Source organism: Ambystoma mexicanum, chromosome 2p (genome assembly GCF_040938575.1).
Source record: "Ambystoma mexicanum isolate Mex_15411 chromosome 2p, UKY_AmexF1_1, whole genome shotgun sequence".
Lineage (NCBI taxonomy): Eukaryota > Metazoa > Chordata > Amphibia > Caudata > Ambystomatidae > Ambystoma > Ambystoma mexicanum.
The window spans coordinates 1048870155-1048889182 of NC_090923.1; the positions used below are offsets into that span (position 1 = coordinate 1048870155).

Genomic DNA, 19028 nt, shown 5'->3' on the forward strand with positions numbered 1-19028 from the left:
CACCTGGAGGCGAAGTGAGACTCCTTTCCTGAATTATAAGAGGGGACGCTGCAACATTCCCCAGCGTTGTGACGTGCACTCATGTTTGTCACAACAAAGAAGTGTCATCCTCTTATGGTCTAACTTTATTCCACTGGTGTTCGGAAGGCCGCGGGATGTCTTCTATCTTCGTTCTGGAGGACGAAAGGGATGTTTTTCCCCCTCAGTTGTCACGCACAAGCGTAATGTGCCATGTGACTGTGTCAACTCTGCAGATGATTTGTGAGCTGGGATGCTCTGCCGGCGGGCAGGCTGGGCGCTGCTGCCAGTGGGGCATCCATGGATGGGAAGCAGCCCATGGTCCTGGTATTTAAAATACTAAGATTTTCTGTTGGGGTGTTTAGTGTTCAACATACTTTTAAGGTGGAAAGTTCTTGTGAGAATGTACTCAACATTAACGTGTGTTTGTTTGTGCATTTGTAGTGAAATTGTAGTGTGCATTTATTTTCCATGTATTGTTTGGTGAGTAGGAGTTTCACTGAAACTGTAGTGTGCAACTATATCGCAATACTGTTTGGTGAGTGAGGATTGCAATAATAACTTTAGTTCTAACATTTTGTTGAATTTTTGGAATGACAGATGCTGCATGGTCTCACATGGACCTATAAAAGAGGTGTATTTCTTAGTTTTTTACTGTATTGCTTTGTGGTGAGGATGAGTGTTATGCCTGGACAATCACAGATGTAATGTTTTGAGAATTTGCAGGTTGCTAGTACAAGGACGTATAAGTGAGGTTCTCAATGGAAGGTACTTTTACAAGGACATGTAAGTGAAGTTGCCGATTGAATCTATTTTACAGCACTTTTATGTGAAGTGCTCAATGTTATGTATGTCTACATTGGAGTGATGAGTGAACAGTTGCGTTCTTTCACCCGATTAATTGCTCATCCAAGTGTGTGCCTAAGGTGAATTGGGGTAGATGTGTGACTTCATTAATTGTTAATGCTTTGTGTTTTTTTTTAGCGCTCACTCTGCGCTGCAGTTTTCATTTTGTTAGAGGTTTGGCAGATATGTTATGTGAGATGTGACGCTTGGTGTGCGTGTATATGTGTGAGTGTTTTCTTCTGAGAGCTGTTGCCTCGTATTCTTGGCACATGAGCTTTAGGACATGCAGTGTTGGTTGGTGAGGTTTGGGAATTCGTCCACATATTTTTGATGGTTCCCAGAGGTAATGTCATGACAGCTTGTTGGCTTCTGGTTGGTGTTGTTCCATTGGTAAAAGGCGCTCCTAGGATTGCTTGCAGGAGTTTTCAGAGTTTTCCTGGGTTTGTTGAGTGAGGTTTGCAAACCCAAGTTTATGGTGACCGGTTTAAGGTCGTAGCCAGTTGCCATGTTGTGGAGGTTTTGTGCTTTGGCTGGTGTAATGGCAAACCTATTCATTTTCAAATTGTATTGCTGCAGCACTGAATGATACTACCATACCTATGGTGCCTGTCCAGAATACATCCAGGTGTTGGGCAGTGCCACTCAACACCTCTTTCACCGCTTATTACGTCTGGGAAGTTGTTTTGCTCTTGTTGGTTGCGTGTTTGGCCCACAAACTCGCACTAGTTGTTGTATAGATTTGCTGTCCTGCGGGGCACACTGGTGGTAGCGACATTGCACAGTTCATGCTATGGTGTTTTGTCGTTTATGTTTCTATCTCTGGTGTGTCTGGCGTCATTATTGTTTGTTGCATCCGGGCTGTTTGGTGTTCTAATATTTTGATTGGCAAGCAACGGCCCTGCTAGGTGTTGGGATGCCGGTGGATTGTTAGTTATGTCCTAGTTGAGTGGCTTGCGTGTGTGTCAGTGCCCATGGCGGGCAGTCGTGCTTACGGGTGGCAGCCCTAAGACCTCTTTGTGGCAGCGAGGGGTAAAAGGTGGTCAGTGTTTTAGGTGGTATGGAGTATTGGTCTGGTTGCCCTTGGTGGGCAGGTTAGTATTTGGTGGTGGCTGCCCCAAGATTCATTAGTGGCATTGATGAATCTTGGGGCTGCCACCCCCAAGTACTAACCTGCCCACTTAGAGCAACCAGACCAACACTCCATACCACCTAATACACTGACCACCTGAGGCAGTTACCATGATGTAGCCTGGGTGGTGGGAGCTCCTCCATCCCTTCCAACAACATAAAAGTAACAGCCCTCCTAAGACCAACTCGCCATCCTGCAGGACACACACACACAGGAAGACATCACTCGCACTGCGTCAGCCTGGCAAACTTGAACTAAGTATTCAATAAGACGTAACTAACGCACATGGGTAGGACCCTCACCTTAATGCTACCAACTGAACCAACACAGGAAAATTCTGCTCATCCCTGCCACAAAAGGGCTTCAAAGTTGCCACCTTTGAAAATAGACCGCCTCACAGCGGGCACACTTACTACCATCACAAAATATAGAACCAGCAAATAAACGCACTGCTCCTTCCGTTCACCCCTGCCACAGATGAGCCTAACGGCTGCCACCATTGAGAACTGACTGCCGCACAGTGGGAAACCTACCACATCAGGCCAGAACCAAACTAACTTTCCAAAAACCAAGTTTCAAGGGGTGGTGACTACCAACAGACGCTGGACTCGCAATGTACACACCACACTCACGGGGGGACACATACTGACACACTCACCAATGCAATTAGTGACAAAGCACAAGCATGCCGTGCAACCCATCTAGTACGTTCACCCACGGAACCACAATGCCACAATCATGTCCTGGTGAGTTGGCCAAACTCACAAGACCCCTTGATGTCCAAAGACAAAACTCCACAGCAACCAAATGCACAGTGATGATAGCAGATGGAAAAAGGTTGTCACCTACACCAGATTTAGGCTCACTTACAGCGACAATTGAAACAGATGTTCTGTCACCACTGTATCTTTTGAAAGAGGATAACAGTTCAAATGGGTCACCCTAATTGCTGGAAATCCAACCAGACAACCAGTTATCACATGACACTCAAAGATCCAGTGGGCGAACATTCCCCACTGGAAAATCATAAGGTGACCAAACCCTGTCCACACATGACACACTCACCAAAATACTGATAACCTTTAATACAGTCAGCCACAGTTGATGTCCTAGATACTACGCATGTTCATACCAACAAGAGGACAGAAGACTTGCCACCCAATTACTCTGCAGGATGCGTCCCTCCCTCACCTGCCATTACAAGCACAGTGTATCAACAAAACACTCTGTGTGTAGTAACGAATTACCACTGCAGAAACAGTGAGTGCACATAGAAACTTAATACGGACTGTTCATATCCTAAACAGTCTGTGTTGCATTCCAAAATATGAGTGCTAAATTCCTAAATTCAGCACAACCACATTAACTTACATAAATGCATCATTAGCATACTAAACATCATTTATACACAATAAAATGACAATGGATGCCTTAAAATGGACTTCAGATCTGCTAAAAGTTCATGTTGCACTGCGCAATTTAGGAGCTGTAAAATCCTCTAAAACGGTTACAACTAAACAATCAAGCTCTATATATCATTGGTATGACCTCAAAGCGCTGGTAGATTGAACGCCCCCGGGGAGCGTAGTCCAGATCAGTTAAAAGAGTAGGGTGTCAAAGGGTGCTTGGGTGCACCAGTTAAGGGTGCAACTGATGTAATTGCCTGGTGCTAGATGCATCCTAGCATTAGGTGTGGTGGTATTGGAATCGGTTCAATGTGTGCAGACTGGCGGGTGGACACCAAGACTGGGTTCTGGCTGTGTTAGGCCTGTGGGATGCTTATGTGTGCAGCTAGGCCGTTTTTTTCATGACATATAGCTGCGTTTTATTAGAGTGATGAGGTGTTCATGGGACAGTGTTTGTATGTGAGCAGCTAGGCCGAATTGATAGAGGGGTGTAGCTGCACTCTAATTGTGTGATGGTGTAGAGTAGAGAGTAAGCATAGTGATATGATATGATGGTTCGCAGCGCCCACACACAATGTGCTCCAAAAGCGCTCGACGACAACGGAGGGAACTGGGAAAACAACGGACACGAGAAAACGCAAAGACATTCCCACAGGCCATGAACAACAAGAATGTGAAGACTAGCTACTGCACTCTGCCTAGCGACACCCAGAGAGTGCAAGTGTCAAGACAGACATGAGGGAACGGTACAAGAGGACCGGAGGGCTGGGAGTATATACCGACAATCATGGGGGACCAGGGGGTTGGGGGCATACAGCAACAGCATGGAGGGGCCAGAGGGGTCTGGGGTCAAATACATTGCAGGGACTAGGGGGGCTGGGGGTACACATCAACATCAAGGGGGACCAGAGTGGCTGGTGGCACACAGCGACAGCAAGGGGAACGAGAGGGGCACGGGCACACAGTGATATTTTAGGGACCGGGGGTGCTGGGGCACACTGCGATATCGCAGGGAGCCAAGGGCCTGGGGGTACACAGCGACATCATTGGGGACCAGGGGGGTTGGGTGCAGTGCCGACATGGGATCTGGGGTCTGGGTAAACAGTGAAACACAGGGGCCAGAGTGTCTGGGGCATACAGCGTCATCACATCTTAGGGGACCGGGGGGGGGGGGGCAGGCGGCACACAGCAATATCACGGGAATCAGAGGGGTCTGGGGGCACACATAGACATCACAGGGGACCGGAGGAGCTTGGGGCACACAGAGACATCACAGGGTCTAGCGGGCACATGGGCACACAGCAACATCACGGTCGACCAGAGGGCGCTAGGGGTACATAGTGACATCATGGTGGACCAGAGGGGCCAGGGGGGCACAGAGTGACTACACGGGGAACCAGAGGGGGCTGGGGGCACACGGGACAACAGGGGAACAGAGAGCTTGGGCACAAAGTGATTTCACAGGCACAAGGAGGACTGGGGGCATATAGCGACCTCACAGGGACTAGAGGGCGTGGGGCACACAGTGACATCACAGAGACTTGAGGGGGCTGTGGGTACATTGCAACATCAAGGGGAACCGAGTGGCCTGGCGGCAAACAGCGACATCACGGGGGACGAGAGGGGGCTGGGGGTACGCAGCGACAACACAGGGACCAGAGAGGCTAGGGCATACAGTCATATAATGGGGACTAGAGGGGTCTGGGCATACGGCGACAGCACGGGGGACCAGAGGGGTACTCAGCAACATCACGGGAACCAGAGGGCAGGGGATACACAGCAACAACATGGGGACCAAAGGGGCAGAGGGGCACAAGCGACATCAAGGGGACCAGAGGGACTTGGGTGCAGAGATGACACAGGGGGGCGGGGCAAATAACATCACGGGGGACTTGAAGGGGATGGGGCAGCCAGAGACAACACAGGAAACCAGGGGGCTAGGAGTACATAGCGACATTGCAGAGGGCGGAAAGCAAAACTGAGGCTGACAGGGAGTTGGCAGAGGCTTTGTTGTGGGCCTAGTATGGTGAAAAGGTAGCAAGGTTACTGGCAAGCATATATGAATAACAGTAAGGAGCAGATTGTGTAGAGTTATGATCTAAGGAGATCATTTTTCTGCATTTCATGCATGCGATTGCCTAATAGCCAAATTTAATGAGCACATTAATTGATGACATTGTTGGGGGTTTCATTGAGCATTAGTCATCGGGTTACTAGGGTTTTAATCGCTTCAGAAGGTTGTGGTTGGTATTACAGAAAGCGCCACGTTTTTAGAGCTTTGCGGAATGTTATATAGTCTTGGGTGTGTCGAATGTGTGGGGGAAGTAAGTTCCACAGAGTCGGTGCCAAGGTTGAGAAGGCAGATCCTCCGATCCTGACAGAGTTGGAGGATTTAAACACTAAAAGGAAGGCAGTGCTTGATTTTAGGGTGCGGAATGGGAGGTATGGTTTTATCTTTTATTGCAGGTATAACGGGCCGCTCTTGTACACTGCACAGTGAGTGATGCACAGGGTCTTGAAAGTTGCCCTTCGTCTGACTGGGAGTCAGTGGGGGGTTCGGAGAGCTGGAGAGGTGTGGTCTCTCGGACCCAGGGCAAGGAGCATTTTAGCAGTGGCATTTTTCGCTCTTTGGAGTTTGTTAAGATGGCATGCCGGAGCTCCTAGGTATAGGGAGTTGGCATAGTCCAGTCTCGACATTACAATAGAAAATAACTGCAGCAAGTCTGCCCGGGGAGGAGAGGTAGGGAAAGATGCATCTGAGAAGTTTGAGAGGGTAGTGACAACATTTTGACCAGGCCCGGCTCCAGCAGGGGGCCCAAGTGGGCCAGGCCCCCCCAGAGCCAGCCTCTGGCCCACCCTAGAAAGGAGGCCATGTCAGTGGCGTTATACACCACTGGTAACCCAGGGAGTGGAGGGTGGATGTCACTCTTAACATTCAGCAGCAACCTCAGAGACATCATTCTGAGAGGCTGAATTGCAGGAGGCCTGGCCAGGAGTTGTTGTCTTACCCTAGACAATGATTTATGCCCCAAAGTCATAAAAGTACAAATGACCAGTGAGATGGAGGACCATTCACACCTCTAAGTGAGGTAGCAAACTTATTCAAGAAGGCTGCCTACAACTATTTTCTCAAACCTAAAATCACAATGTTTCTTTTCTGTAATTTCAGGTATGTTTATTTTTTGGGGTAATATAGTGGTTTTTCACATCATGCTAAATAGAATGGTTAACTATATCAAACAATAAATGACAGGTAAAGTTGCTTGAACACAGATTTCTGCAGAAGGTCCGTCAACTGACTGGGGGCCCTTACAAATGACATTCAAAGTATATATTCTGCTGCATTAACTACTTGAGTATAAGTGAAAAGATAAGGTTGGTAGCAACACAAATGTAATCCTGGAGGGGAGAGTGCAGTTAAATCAAAAAGTGATACATTCAAGGCTTTGAATTAAACATTACCACTACCATTGCTCTGCGCAACATTCCATGCCATAATTTTGTAGTATGTCTGTGCGATTAGAGAAGTGGACAAGCCATTAGCAAATGACTTTTGGTGCTGCCACCAAAAGGTGCAGTTCAATCTCAATTGCTAGGCCGTGTTCCATCTGCACTGGAACACAAGCAACCATATGAATGTTTAGGCCCTGTGTTCTAGCAGTTTGGGAAGGGCTCCTGACATTAGTGACAGAGCCATGGCTGATATGCAAACAATTGTATGGAAGGCTGGCCAGAGCAATGACAGTGGTTCCATTTGATTCAAAGACTTTTTACCTATTAGGTACAACCAGAACGCATGCTGTGGAACACAGATAGGATGGCAATAAAATGTGAGGAGAAACACACTTCCTGTGGGTGTGTCTGGTCATTTACCCACCTAACGACTAGCTGTGGCTATGTCAATGCCACACCACCAAAAACTAACCTTTCTAGAACTCTGAGCAAGCTCTATCACAAAGTAACACCAAACGTCTTTCTGTATATGGCCTGCCAGTGTTATATCTAAGCATTCTTTTGAGTGTTTAATTACTTAATTGCCTCTGTAAATGAGCTCCTGGTGTAGTACAATTCTCTTAATGTGTTTCTTCAGCCAGTTGATTTTATAAGCAATATATTTTCAATGCCTCTGTGACTTGCACTGAAGCCCTGTCTTAAACAAGCAATCACAAAGCCAGCAGTTTTGGTTTGCGTATAAGTATTAGCACACATTTGCCAGGCAATGCCATCATATGCCCAGTTACTGGCACCATTGTCCAGCTGTTCCCATTTTATGGCCAGGTGGTACACTTATGGCAGTGCCTGGCAAATGCCTGTCTATGCCTAATCAAAAGCCCAAAACCTTGGCTTTGCCATTTTTTGTTGTTTATTTGTTACAAAAGAGGAACGAAGTAAGTGACGTAAGTTGCAAGTGAAGTTGGTTGTTTTCAACATTTGTTACTTATTCATAAATATGTCAAAGTCGAAGTCTCTCAGAGCAATTTCCGGTGAAGCAGGTTGCTGACAATGTAATCGAGAATTTTTGCCGTTGCAATCTGCCAACTGGTTCTGTCTCCAGCAATTAGCCTGTGCCACCAAGTCTCCTCATTTGGTTGTATGTCGTTTTCAAACAACTTGCTTAAGTATCGTAGTCTGATCGAATAAGTTCCTGTAGATGAAAGTAACAAATGCTGCATAGTTTCTTTTTGCTGGGACTTCGTGTCCAGGCAGTATCAGCAGTTGGCTGTCAGTGAAAGACTTCTAATATAAAGAATTTCATTTGTTTCTAGTAGTTTTAACCTGGCTCTTAGGATTAGGTCACGCGAAGCTCTGTTTGGAAATTTCTTCATGAGGCTTTGTGGTTCATTTATTTTTTTTGTGTTATGCGGTAGGTGAAGGGTCAATTTGTTCCTTGCCGGCATTTCTGTGGTCTTTACCCAGTCTAATTATTTGATTTTTCGTAGCACCCTCACGGGGTTCTGAATGAGCTCTTCTTCTTGGCTAACAATTGTATTCCGTAACAATTCATTTTCCTTTTTCCAGGTTGTTAGTAGCTCGCGTCGGTTAGCTTGCATTTCTTTGTTGATCATTTTGTAGATAGTGTTGCTATCTGTCATTCTGCATTTCCTGTATAGCATTAGGGAGTTGCAGCTTACCGTACAATGAAGTGACAGAAGACTCCATTCCTGTCTGAAAGCTGCTCCCAATGTAGAGTTAGGGGGACCTAAAACAGATCTCCAAAAGGCATCTTCTAAATTAGGCCAGAAGTCACTTGGAATTGTAGGCATTGCCTCAGCCCCGTATGTCACAGAAGGGACGACCTTCATTTTGTAGAAGTTGATTGTGGGAATTAATGAATATCGACCAAATTTGTATCGATCACTTTTGCCTGAGCCGCCAGATTTTTGATTTTGCCTTGTAGAGTCACTTGCATTGCTGTTTCACGTTTAGAGCTGTCCAGTGTGACTCCTAGATATTTAAAACTGGACTGTCTCTATTTCGGTTTCTGCCAGCAACCATTTGTATATGTTGTTTTTCTTTTTTCTGACAGATTTCTGGAGGATCATTACCTTTGTTTTTTCTTTATTGATCTCAAGGTAATTTTCTTGAGTGTATGAAAGTAGAGAATTCAGTTGCCGCTGTAAGCCGATAGGCGTTTGATCGAATAATGTAAGATCATCGGCGTACAGGAGCCGCAAGATCGTTTCACCTCTGATTTTTGGTGGAAATGCTCGTACTGTTGCTTCTGTATTCTGGAAATCACCTATGTAGGCTAGGAAGAGAGATGCTGCTAGTGGGGACCCTTGCTTAACCCCGCGTGTGGTCGGGATCTCAGCTGATAAATGCCCTTGACGATTGAAATGAACTCTCATTGTTGTTTTGGAGTGAAGCGCTTGTATGGGTGCCAAGATTTCCTTTGGACAGTTCCAATATTGAAGTTTCTGCCACAGGCGATTTCTTCCCACTCGATCAAATGCCTGTGTGAAGTCAATGAATCCAACAAAGAGACAATGACCATATTATAGAACCTTGCTCTTCAGCATGCTGAGCAAGAGAATGTTACCTGCGGTCCCAGCTTGAAGATGATCATTACACTTTGCCGATGTTGTCCATAGTTGGAATTTTTTTATCAATAAGGTTCCAAACACTTTCCCAATGGCATCTAGCAATGCTATGGGACAAAAGTTGTAAGGGTCGTTCTTGTACCCTTTTTTATAGATCAGGATCGCAATCGCCGACGTCCAGGATGGTGGGAGGGTCTGCGTATCTGCACATCTTTGAAAAATGATGCTGAGTAGGGCTACCCATTCTGAATGATGCATTTTTAGCTCAAAGTTTGTAATTCCATCGGGCCCCGGGGCCATAGAGTTTTTGAGCTTCTTGATTACATCTTCAATGTCTTTTTTCCGTATTTCCGAGATTGATCCACTCAGGACTGTCGTATAAAACGACCTCTTTACGCACCTCACAGACGGATTGAAACACAGAATTGAAATGTGTTTCCCAGGTGTGTTGCCCGATGTTGTTGGGCATTGTGTCTGCCATTGGCGTATCAATGGATCTCAGCAGGGCCCAGAAGTCTCTTGCATTATGAGTGCTTAAGGTTTTGGCAATGGATTCTAAATCTTGTTGATAGAGCTTATCTCGATGGAATCTGACCCATGCCTTGTAAGCTCTTGTTACTTCCTTGATTTTAATGCTGGCTTTTATCGTTGGCAGGGACTGTGCCATTCTCTTGTCTTTTCTGAATTCCCGTCTCTTTTCTACCAGCTCTTCGTTGTAGGCATGGTTTTCTGTCTGACTTACACTGAAGTCTGTCTTAAACAAGCAATCATAAAGCCAGCAGTTTTGGCTTGCGTATAGGTATTAGCAGACATTTGCCAGGCAATGCCATCATATGTCCAGTTACTGGCACCATTGTCCAGCTGTTCCCATTTTATGGCCAGGTGGTACACTTATGGCAGTGCCTGGCAAATGCCTATTCATGCCTAATCAAAAGCCCAAAACCTTGGCTTTGCCAATGTATTTTGGCTTCCGTTTGTCTCCCTAAGTGAATGTGTATATGCCCAGATTTGGGTGTCTTGCTTGCTACGACTAGGGAATCAAGCTGCACCTCACTGAGCTGGTCCAACAAGGCCCTACCTGAAAATGATAAGGCTAGGTTGGCGAGTATTGACCAGTTTCAGATCTTCTCATGCATACTTACCAGTGGGGCTCCAACCTAAATAGAATGTATCTTTGTTTGGAAGCCTAGTCTACTCTGACAGAATGTTTTAGATTCAAACTGATAAGTACTGAGTTGATAACCTCATTCTGTTTGAGTAACATTACAGAGTTTGCATGCAAACAGAATATGTCATGTGTGTTGTGGGATTTGTTTGGAAAGTTTGATGTAAATCCTGGGTGCTGGGTGTTTAGGCAGTGCCGGAAATGAAACATGAACACCCTAAAATAACAAAAAAGAAGAGCGTTTTCTATAATGTTGTGGTCAAAGTATAAAATGTGTATATCTTTCATAACTAAAAAGCAATATTTAAATATTTTCTAAAGAGTGCAATCAGAGGTGGATTTAACATTTGGACAAGGGACAAATGCCAATGCCCCACCCTGCTCTACTCTCTCCCCTCAAATACAAACAGCAGGGCTGATCAGGCCCTACCAGTGAGATCCTATCTTTTTAACGTGTCTCAGAGGCAGATTATTTACAACAGGAAGTGATTAGAGATGAGAAAAGGTAAAAAGGCAATGACCATTGCAGTGCCTAGAGGGTTTTAAGAAGCTATTTAAGTGTGATTGTTGGGTGATCTGTAACTAAAGGGATACAGAACAAGCTGTGTGAAACAATAACCTTGTCATGCATTTCATTTCGCTTTGTGTCTGTATAAGATGTTTTGTAAGTTCTCATTAATTGCTATGCTGGAGCTTGTAGGCTTCCATTCAGAATGGGGAAAATAAAGCTACAGTCATAGAGGATCATGTTACAGGTCAATCGGAGTGGAAGAAGTGGCGCTAAATGCATGCAGCGCCACTTTTTATGAGCTGCAGAATTTTGTATGATCTGACAGGTGAAGTTGGAGAGCAGATCGGACTTAACAAGACCCCCCTGCCAAATCCGATTGGTATTCCACCAGCATGTATTTTTACTTTGGCGGAAAACCAATAGATTCCTATGGGACCTGCCTGACCTTTACACCTGGAAAAAGCAGGCAGAGTCCAAAGGAATCCATTTTGGATGGCTCCCCTAATAGTTCATTGTGGAAGTGATTTACACTTTTCCAGACACGCAGTGGTAAAGTAAATGGCAAAGGCGATTTTCGCCTGTGTTAACTCTTTCATTTTCCAGTACTTGGTGGAAACAATACATTTGAATGAATGGCCCCTTTTGCAAAAAAGTGCAAACAGGAGAATTCTGATCTGTGCAATTTAGGATTCAAAACGAAATGCCCCCTTAATCCTTTTATCAACATGTTTCTACAATGATGAATAGATTATTTCTTCATGTGACATGCATTTTTAAATTGATCTGTATACAATTTAGTATTATTTTAGTTATTTAAAGCCAAACTTCAACACATATTTCTACCAACTTGAGCTTGGAAGATGTGTGGTCAAGTATCTAAATTTCAGGCTAGGCTCAAATTATGGCTTTGCCAGTTGATCAAGGTGTGTGATCCTGGGCATAATTTTTTTTATTTCACTATGCCTTACCTGTTAAAATTAAGTGCCCCTAGAAGTGATTCATTGCGCATTATATTATAAGCTATTCCAAAAAGTCTCACTCATGGTTTAATAGATGGGCAGCACAGGGATTAGGACACACACACATCTAACTTTGAAAATATCCGGGCCACATTTATTAAACACAAATGTGTCATTTAATAGCAAATCAAAGTAAATACATCAAAAAAAGAATTATCATAGACAATTGTATATTATAACCAGTATGTACCAGACAGTGATGTACAGGGGCACGCCCCACTAGGAGCGATACCAGGAGGCCGCAAACCCCTCAACAAGCACTGTCTGCCTCCTGATGCAGCCTTTTCAGCTCTAGCACTCCCTTGCACTCTCATCTCAATTAAAGTGTGCTGCACAAATGCAACAACAAAATAACATTTTGTGTTTCAAATGTAATTTTGGACATGAACCATTGATGGGAGACATTCAGAATGGGTCTACTGTAGGGGTTCAGTTGGGAACGGAGGGGGGAAGGAGGTTTGGAATGGGTGGGTGAAGGGAGGTATGCATACATGTATATGTTATTGGAGGATATGTTGTTGTGGTCGAAATATTGTTAAGATCAACAAGAATACCTGTATTGTTTGGACATGGTATATTCTGTTCTTGAAATTTAAAGAAGTTCGAATTTCTTTACAATTTTGTAGCAAACAAAATCTCCTAGTCCTTGCTTCAGTATTCTGGGTGGGGGGTCTATCTATCACAACAAGATGGAGGGACCACAAGCATCTCCTCCGGGGCCTGCTGGGAGTAGCCAGAGTGCTCAGGAAGGTATTGTTGGGTGGACACCATCTGAGATGGTACAAAGACTGGGTGCCTCACTGCTCAGCCCTCTCAGAGGAGGAGGAGGCGGCATCACCCTCAATTCTCCCAAGCCAGTCCAGGAAAGGCATGCTGGGTGCTGGTGTGAATAGGTGGGAGGGGAGGTAAATGGGAACAGTGGTTAAGGCAGCTGATGGAAGGTGACTGGACAGTGAAAGGTGAAGGAGGATCAGATATAACAGAAAGGAGAGAGCAGATGGGAAGGGAAGATAGGTAGATTGATGTTGCAACACTATTTTCCTTGCTTTTCCTCTGAAATGAAAAGTTTCTTATAGAGGGGTGTAAATGTATTTATGAAGATCTGGGAAGACATTTTTCGCTGGATCACGGATCTGGGAAATCAGGATCAACACCAGCACTTTGTTTGTTGAGGGTACTCCTAGACCCACACCCAATGGAATGGGGCCCCACCTGATCACAACCCTGGCCCACCCAGATAAAAATTCCTGTAGCCGGGCCTGATTTTGACACATTGTTGATCTGACAGGAGAGGGTTAGGCCGGAGTCCATAGTGCAGCATAGGTTTTTAACTGTGTCGAAGGGGAGGGGGGCGCCAGGGTCAGGGGCCATGGGAGCGGATGAGGTTGAAGGGCAGTCTTACCACTGTGTACACGCATTTCACCGCAGTATTTTTCATCGCGTGTTTTTTCATCGCCGTTTTTATTTAAAAAAAAACTCGTTTTTTTTGGGGGTGGGGTTAAAAAATTAAATATATGGTTGTGGGTGTAAGGGGAAAAAAAAGGGGGGCCCTGGGGGGAGTAACCCCCCCAAAAAAAAACGATGAGTTTTTCGAAGAAAAAACGGCGATGAAAAAACCCGCGATGAAAAATACTGCAGCGAAATAACGTAGATCCGCAATCACAGATCAGATAAAGATGGTTTCTCACAGCACTCAGATGTGTCCATGTCACTCCTCTCACACTACAAGAGAAAGCGTCTTGTGTGCCTTGACACAGATCAAACACTATAGCTTCAGCGTGCATTATTTATGTTATTTATTGCTCATTTTGATAGTGCCTATACATTTAAAAAAGCATTTCAAAGCGCTCCAATGCAGGGAGGGAGTAAGTTAGCAATACAGAAATTGACAATCTTAATAGGCATTGGAGCATTCAGAATGGGCAAGTGCTATGTATTTGGAGGTACAACAAAGAACAAAGCGAAATACAAACTGGTTACAATATATGACATAAATTATTGTAAGTGATTTCAACAATGCATGAGCTATACATTAAAAAAAAAAGAAGAGAGGGCAGGGGTTAGGTGATGGTAAGACGAACAAGGAAAATAGTCCATCAAACATGCCTGACAGTGTTTCTATTAGAGATAAGTGCATGAGATGTGAAATAGAAGGGGGAAGGGTGGCAAGGAGAAGAACATTAGGAATAACGAAAAGGGTGCAGATATAAAAGAAGAAGAAGAAAAGGGGGGGCGGCTGCACTGTAAAGTCCTGGACAGTCACTGGGAGGGCATGCCAGGAATGTATGAAAAAATGATCCATAAGTGCAGTGCATAAAAAGAGTGCATACCCTCAAAAAAGAATTAGGCAGAGCACAAGGCAATGTAAAATGGATGCAGTGATGTAAAAAGGCACAAACCACTTAGATTCAAATTTAAACAGACACAATACAAGGCAAAATGGATGCAGTGATGTAGAAAGGCACACCCACAGAAAACAAAACATTTATTTATTTATTTTTTTAGAGCACAAGTGCAGTGAGCGGAGCAGAGTATGAAGGCATGGTAGAGTCGCAGAGTGCAAAAGTCACCAGTTAAAGGATCAGGTCTAAGAGGAGGAGGCAGTAGAAAGTTCAGGAAACACTCACGCGATCCACCACGGTACGAGGAGGACCACAAGCCAAGCTCATACAGGAGCAGGGAGTACCAAGCGGTCACCCAGTGTTTTAGGGAGCACGAAGGTTGTGGGGGGGGGGGGGTTCCCCAGCCCGCCCGTGACCCAGATAGGGGCTTTCTGTTTGTGGGCTTTGGTGTTGGGAGGCCGGCTATTCGCCTGCCAGTTCCCCATTGGCCCAGAACTGGTGGAGACGGACCAATCATCAGAGGTCAGGGGCAGGCAGCAGCACACTCCAGTGCTCAGGGGAGGCGGACAGCCATCTTGGAAGGTGCTACTCAGAAAGCACCATGTGGGCAGCAATGCCGAAATATATGTAGAAAAAGCCTCAAACCCTGGAGGATGAAGGGGGAGCGCTCCATCAATGAGGTAAAGCCCATCAGGGCAGGCCCAGCATATTTTGTGCTCTTTGTCACGCTGGCTGGATGTAATATTAAATAATGCCACAAGCCCAGGGAAGCCCACCTCATATCAGCTGTGCAGGTGATCAGTCTCCTGCAGCCTCGGATCAGCAGCTGCGAGGTTCTCCCTCGTCATGAGAAGAGTAGAGAGAGAAAATGGCCTTGACGCACTTCGTAACCACGTGTTTTTTTTTCGTTGTCCTGTGCTTGCTCTGCGCCTTCATTAGCTGGGGCACCTTGAAGGTGCTTTACTCTGGCTCAACTTTGCTCGCTCAGAGCGCACACTGAGCATTCTCTTCTGTCAGGCAACACCACCAGACTGAACACTAACGGCACCCTTCCCTGCCTGACGAATGAACACAGAGGACCTCCTGACTCCAAACCTTTGCAATGGCCGTCCGTAACACAATGAGGCACGACCTGCCATCCACAAACAGTTTGTTAACAAGTGCATGTACATTTTAAGTCTACTGCTCTCTGCTCATTCTGGATGTTAGTACTTGGGGGTGGTAGCCCCAATATTCATTGGTGGCAGCGATGAATATAAGGTGTTAGGGTTTGTTCTGTGATTTGGGAATGTTGTTTTGTTGGCCCAGGCAAGCTGCTGACTTGTTAGTTACGCCCACGTGGTCGGTTTCCTTCCATGGTTTGGCTGAGAGGATGTTGGATTGGTTGATATGTGTCGAGAGGGTGTGAGCTGTCATTGGTTGTGTGCAGATTTTGTCTTCCGTGTATGAAGGAGAGGAGGTGTGTTATGTCTTGTTGTCTGGGTGTGTCGGAAGGGAGATGTGTTATGTCTTGTCTTGAGTGTGTACAGGGTTGAATGATGTTAGTGGCTGAGTGATGTCACTTGTTGAATGTTATTTAGGTGTCAGAATGTTGGCCTGTGAATGAGTGTTCCACCCATAACAGTTGAAGCCTGTTAGCCTGGGTGGTGGGAGCCAGTGGGTTGATCTCCTCTCTGCTCCTGTCATAGTTCCTACCTATGAACTGTAACCTGAAGTAACTTAATAAAGGAACGTGTCTACATTACCTGTGTTGCCTCAAGAACTTTCAGTCTTAACATTGGGAAAGGAGTCAATGTCCATCTTTGCTTAAGAGGCTTGCTCATGGACGGAAGGTAGGAAGATAAATTGTCTAGGGGCCCGACCCAATTCAAGACTGTCCTGGCTTCAGCGGAGGATCAGAGGGGGATCCTTTTGCGCTTATATAGGCCTTTGATCACGGCTGAGATTGGGAATAGACAGGACTTCAGGCAATGATAGGAGGATTGGGTGGGGTGAGACATCAGGGAGGAGACATGGTCCAAGATATTTAGGATTGCCTTCCATGGAAACCTGTTTACATCCACTATAGAGCACAATTTGAAGGTCCTACATGAATGGCATAGAGACCCAGTCAGGCTGTCTAGCATTTTTCAGGGCTCCTCCTCGCTGGGTCAGCTGGACTCATGGTTTCATATAGAGTGGGATTGCCCAGTGATCTCGATGTCCTGGTCAGAGGTTTTGAGCTGGATGTCGGAGGTCACAGTGGTCCCCTTGGTCCCAGACCTCCTCCAGAATGTAGTAGGAGTTCTTCCAGTGGATATTGACTAGGTAAGGCTTCCGAGGCTATGGGAAGCAATGTTAAGAGCGGGTAGGATTGCGTTGGATCAAAAGATGAAGTCCCCAGGAGCCCCAGCCAGGTCGATTTGGGAACAGAAACTCGGAGACATGTATATTATGTAGAAGCTAAAGGCTATCGTTAATGACCACATGGGAACGTTCCAAGAGGAGTCGGGTCCAGTGATTAGTAAATGGGCGTTGGGATGAGCAGAGGGCAGGGGAGTTTTGGTGGAAGAGAATATGTTTGTGGCATTGGGATCATGGCCTGGGGCTTCGAAGGATGCTCAGAGAGGAGTCCCTACGCTTGAAACAGAAAACTACCTGTGGTATACATATAGGCCTAAATGTATAGAGTTGATTCACACCTGTTAAATTTGGTACAAAAGATTGCATTGTTTTCATTCAAAAGTGTCTGTTTTACGGCTGTTTAGAGAAGCAAGCATTTCCTGATTTTTGGGGGGATGGAGAAGGGGGTTCAGTTGTTATTTTGGTGGTCTTGATGCAAGTCATATATGCTGTAACTGAAAATGTATTTGACAAAATGAAAATAAAGATTACGTTTAAAAAAGAAATGCCATGGCACACTAAAAAAACATGTCGGACATGTCATAACGCTTAGGTTTGCTTTATCATGGATGCCCAGTAAAAAAATGTCATGCCACAGTAAGAATTGGCTAGACTGGCTGCACCAAAATGCCAGTGTAGCTCCACAGTAACACTTATCATGCTAAACATTGTGATAAGTGTTATTACATGGCTAGACTAGCATGTTGGTGTAGCCATTCTAGCCATTTCTTATTGTGACATGACATTTATTTTTTACTAGGTATCTGCGGCAGATGTCTAGTTAAAAATTCCATGTTACAGTAAGAAAAGGCCAGACTGGTTTCACCAAAATACAAGTTTAGCCACCAAATAACTTTATTTATTTGTTTCATAGCCAAATCATGGCTTTTCACAATTATACAAACAGCCATATAACAGAAATGCATCATCTCATACAAAACATAAAAAAAGAAGGTCACGCGCGCACTCTAGTTCCCAGTCAAACATTCTTGATCCAAATAGTAGCTGGGTTAAATCTCAACAATATGCAATAGTAACAGGGTTGAATCCGATGATGCACTAGTAACAGGGTTGAATTCCATGTGCTGCTGTTAAATTCCTCTGTTGCTTTTCTCCTCCAAGTACTTTCTTGTCTCAAACAATCTTCAGGGAGGCTGTGTACCTTTTCAGGTGTTGCTAATTAGTTTTCAATTACAGTCTCTAAGGATTCTGGTATCTGTAGTGATGACACATTTCAGTAACTTCAGATGGCCGGGAACCAACACCCCTCCAAACACTCAATTCTTACCCATGATTGGTGGAGGGGGGAAAAACATCATTATGGTCCTCCACAGTGGGGCATGGTAACCCCGGTGCTAAATTATATTGGTTTCACCTGACTTGAATGGCAACTCAGCCTCCCTGATGAGTATTGCAGATACGAAAGCGCTTGGAGAAGTACAACAGTGCAAGAAGGGAATTAACCCTGTGAACTTTATTGGGATTTAACCCTGTGAATATTTTGGACACTTTGGGATTTAACCCTGTGATTGTTTTTGGATACTTGTTCAGGTGATATATTGGCCAGGAATTGGAGTGCATGCCTCGCCCCTGCTTTTTTGAACAATTAACTTGTGGAGATCCGGACTCCAGAGGCTGCAGCACCAGGGTTATTTCGCCCTACACTGGAGAGCCATAATCATGGTTTTCCCCCCTCCCCCTGCTAAGGGTATGATGTGTGTGTTGGAGGGGAGTCTTTCACTGGTAACCTGAATTGTTTAAATGGGTTTACTACATTGAGAGAGTAAAGAGAGTAGAGAATGCAACTGCATTTATATTGGTTTCACCTGAATTGAATGGCAACTCAGCCTCCCTGATGAGTATTATTTATTTTTATTATTTTTTACATTTGTATAGCGCACTACAGCCCATGGGCATTGAGGCGCTTTTTCAAGAAGGTGTAAGTAGGCAAGAATACGACTTTGGAACATGCGATTACTTAGTTACATCATAAGGCGGTCAGTTGCAAGTACATTAAGCAGACATAGATTTCAGTTGAGTACCAAGCAAATGCTAGGCACGAACATTTCAGATGAACAGATTGGTTTTGATGGCTTTGCGGAACGCCAAGTGGGAGTTGATAGCCCTGATGTGAGTGGGGAGTGCGTTCCAGTGGTCGGCAGCGATAGC

At 45.1% G+C, this 19028-nt stretch overlaps 1 protein-coding gene and 1 long non-coding RNA gene across 2 annotated transcripts in view; one reads left to right on the forward strand and one right to left on the reverse strand.

The window, feature by feature from the left end:
* Nucleotides 1-15000, reverse strand: part of LOC138567091 (uncharacterized) — a 229927-nt gene extending 214927 nt beyond the window's left edge. The window contains exon 1 of the long non-coding RNA XR_011302099.1: nt 14763-15000. This is a non-coding gene — a long non-coding RNA (uncharacterized lncRNA). The remainder of the gene's footprint in view (nt 1-14762) is intronic.
* The window catches only part of TM7SF2 (transmembrane 7 superfamily member 2), a 224692-nt gene that overhangs the window by 190608 nt on the left and 15056 nt on the right, over nt 1-19028 (forward strand). The gene's annotated exons all lie outside the window — the stretch shown is intronic.